At 52.2% G+C, this 3985-nt stretch overlaps 1 pseudogene; it reads left to right on the plus strand.

Annotated features, from left to right (window-relative positions):
• Positions 1-1853: 1853 nt before the first annotated feature.
• On the plus strand, positions 1854-2494 carry LOC100956162 (annotated as a pseudogene).
• Positions 2495-3985: the final 1491 nt, after the last annotated feature.

Below are 3985 nucleotides of genomic sequence, written 5' to 3' on the forward strand. Positions count from 1 at the left end.
GTCTCATCCCTACCCAGTCCCCAGACCCCTGAACCCTGAGCCTCTCTGCCTTCAGATTACCTGCTCCGGTCTCTCTGGCAGAAGTGGCTTACCTGCCTCCTGCCCCCGCCACTGCCCGGTTCTGGTCCCCCAGCTCTGGGCTCCCCACTCCACGGAGAGTGAGCCGGATGGGTGCAGAAGGTCTCTCGGGGTGAAGACGCAACTGTGCCCCCAGTGTCGGCATCTCCACTACCTCCCAGCTTGCAGCAGCAGCACAGTCCAGAAACGATGGCCTGGGAGGTCCTGGGCCCAGCTCATGTAGCTACCAGTTCATTCTACTCTTCTGCCCTCCAGCCTCCAACCTGTCAGAATTAGGATCCTCACCACCTTTGCTCTTTCTCCATGCACCAGTCAGGCTCTTAGCAAGAACTGAATTCAACTCAGCTGGTTCAAAGGAAGGTGCTATGTACAGCCATGTGGGTGGGGCCAAGGGAAGCAACAGGGTGACCAGGCTCCCGGACACCAGCAGCAGGAGCAACACGGAAGTGCACAGTGAATGATCCATTGGATGAGATGGTATTTCATATCGCATAGGCATTGGGGTATCAGAGTAACGGCGGTATATGCCTGACAGTCCTGGGAAATGTTGTGGAAAGAAAGTTAGGTTAACGCCTACAAATATAATTCTAAGTGAATTTTGGCTCAAGTTTGATCTAGTGTGTAGTGGGAAAATAGTGGAAATCAGTGGGCAAAACCTCCTACATTGGCAAATACAGCTCCTATAGATGGGATGTTGCAGAAATGTGAACTCTATGGGATGTGTCGTGTGGAATGATGTCTAATGAGGAGCCCCATAAAACAATTCCGGTCAGGCCTCCTACTGTGAATAGAAAAATGAGTCCTAGGGCTCATGATATAGCCGGGGATGATTTAATATTTCCTCTGTGCAGAGTAGCTAGTCAGCTAAATACTTTCAGTCCTGTGGGGATGGCACTAATTACTGTAGCTGATGTAAAGTATGCTCGGGTATCAGCATCCACTCCCACTGGGAATAAGTGATGAGCTCATACAATAAAGCCTCGGAAGGCAATGGACATTATAGCTCATACTGTGCCCATGTAGCCAAATGGAGAATATGACATGATATGAGAGATTGTCCCAAACCCCGGAAGAAGAAGAATATGTACTTCTGGGTGACCAAAGAATCAGAATAGGTATTGACAGAGGATAGAGTCTTCACCTCATACAAGGCCAAAGAAAGTTGGGTTAAAGATTGGTCAAGAGCATGGTAATCCCTGCTGCTAAAGATGGGTCAAGAGCATGGTAATCCCTGCTGCTAAAGATGGGTCAAGAGCATGGTAATCCCTGCTGCCAAAACAGGAAGAGAGTGTAAGAGCAGCACAGCCATAGTTATTACTGATCCGACAAAGGGGTTTGAAATTATGATATTGCTGGTGGTTTTATATTGATAATAGTTGTAATAAAGTTGATGGCACAAAACTGAGGACACGCCTGCTAAATGAATTGAAAAACTGGTAAGGTCTGCTGAAGCTCCTGCATGTGTGAGGATGCGAGAGCCGTTATCAAGGTAGGGGTGGGGGCTGGGGACCCTGACGTCCCTCCCTATCTGTGCTCCAGTCTCACTCACCTCCCATGTGTCAAACCCAGCCAGAGTCCAGCTGGGAAGTGAACCTAAAAAGTGCCGGGCATTCTGGCGCCGAGGGGAGCGGAGGCGGGCGTAGCTAGCGGGTTGGCTGCAGAGCCGGGGGGTGCAGCTAGGTTTCCCCCCAACACCCCTCCCCCTCACGCGCCAGCTCCACCCCTCCTCCAGCCGGGCCGACCCTGTCCAACTATCCCCCGCGGTAGGAGCTCCCCCCAGCAGACCCCCCCAACATGGGCAGCCAGAGCTCCAAGGCTCCCCAGGGCGATGTGACCACCGGAGAGGCAGCAGGCGCTTCCCCCGCAAAGGCCAATGGACAGGAGAATGGCCACATGAAAAGCAATGGAGACTTATACCCCAAGGGTGAAGGGGAATCGCCCCCACGATTCCGTGAACGGAACAGATGAGGCAGCCGGGGCGATCGGCCATGCCATCGAGCCAGCAGCCCCCAGCCAAGGCGCTGAGGCAAAGGGGGAGCTTCTCCCCAAGGAGACCCCCAAAAGAAGTGGAAATTCTCTTTCAAGAAGCTTTTCAAATTGAGGGGCCTGTCCTTCAAGAGAAATCGGAAGGAGGGTGGGGGTGATTCTTCTGCCTCCTCACCCACAGAGGAGGAGCAGGAGCAGGGGGAGACTGGTGCCTGCAGCGACGAGGGCAGTGCCCAGGAAGGGAAGGCCTTTGCCACCCCCGAGAGCCAGGAGCCCCAGGCCAAGGGGGCAGAAGCTAGTGCTGCCTCCAAAGGAGGAGACACAGAAGATGAGGCAGGGCCCCAGGCTGCAGAGCTGTCCACTCCCTCGGGGCTGGAGAGTGGCCCTACATCGGCCAGCGCTGAGCAGAATGAGTAGCTCGGTGGGGGCAGGTGGGTGGTCTCTAAGCTGCAAAAACTGTGCTGTCCTTGTGAGGTCACTGCCTGCACCTGGCGCCCTGGCTGCCTTCCTGTGCCCAGAAAGGGGCTGTTGCCCCCTCCCAGCCACATTCCCTCTCCTCTTTTCCCTCCTGTGGATTCTCCCATCAACCATCTGGTCATCCTCCTAAGGCCAGTTGAAGATGGTCCCTTACAGCTTCCCAAGTTAGGTTAGTGATGTGAAATGCTCCTGTCTCTGGCCCTTCCCCATCTCTCCCTGCCCTGTCCCTGGAGAAGGCAATTGTTGGTTTTCTTCCCCAGTTCTTTTCCAAGTAGGTTCTGTTTACTTTGCTCCCCAAAACCCTGAGCCAGAAGTGGGGTGCTTATACTCCCAAACCTTAAGCGTCCAGCCTTTCCCCCTGTTTTTAGTCTCTTGTGCTGTGCCTGGTGGCACCTGGGCTGAGGTTTTCATAAATGTCTTACTCAAGTTCAAACCTCCAGCTTGTGAATCAACTGTGTCTCTTTTTTGACTTGGTAAGCAAGTATTAGGCTTTGGGGTGGGGGGAGGTCTGTAATGTGAAACAACTTCTTGTTGTCTTTTTTTTCTCCCATTGTTGTAAATAACTTTTAATGGCCAAAACCCCAGATTTGTACTTTTTTTTTTCCTAACTGCTAAAACCATTCTCTTCCACCTGGTTTTACTGTGATATTTGGAAAAGGAATAAATGTATTCTCTTAAAAAAAAAAAAAAAAGTGCCGTCCATCAGGTCAACCAAGCAGGGCAGAGAAGGAAGGAATGGCTCTGTGTGGGGAGGGGGTGGCAAACCACAGGCCCACTATTCCTCCTGCAGCTGTGCTGCCTTCACTCCATAAGCCCAGACTTGGGCTCTCCTGGTCCCTCCAGACAGGGACATTTCTCTTGAGTCCTATAAGAGGTGTCTACATGGTACCATGGCTTCCATGATGCAAATTGCTATCCCAACTACTCAGCTCCAAGTGAGACTATGACTCTGACTTCCTCCCATTCCTGGAGAAAGGGGTGCAAAAAAGGGGGCTCCGGGTACTCACTGGGAACTTAGGGAGGAGGTGTGTCTCCCCCAGGAAGCTCCCAGTGGAGATGCAAGCAGATGGGACTGAGCAAGACCACAGGAATAAAAAGCCCAAGACAGGACCCTCTGGTCCAAACTCCCGGGACAGTGAAAGGAGACAGTCTCTCCTCTCATTCCAGGGAACAAAGAGTGGCATGGCTCATGCAGCCCCAAAAGGGAGGGCTCCAGACAAGACTGTGTCATGGTGCTGACTCCAGGCACATGGCCTCCTTCTGTCCAGACTAGGAACAGAGTCCCCTCCCCAACCTGCACACATACAATTACCCTGCCCTCCATCTACGCTTCTATACCAGCTTCTCATATTCTTCCTTCCTTCTTCTTTACAAGTTTATTTATGTCAACCCCGTCACTTCTTGTTGTCACGTATTCCTGATTTCAAGTTCTTTGCCAAGTTAG

Source organism: Otolemur garnettii, unplaced genomic scaffold (assembly GCF_000181295.1).
Source record: "Otolemur garnettii isolate 467f Iridium unplaced genomic scaffold, OtoGar3 scaffold00025, whole genome shotgun sequence".
NCBI lineage: Eukaryota > Metazoa > Chordata > Mammalia > Primates > Galagidae > Otolemur > Otolemur garnettii.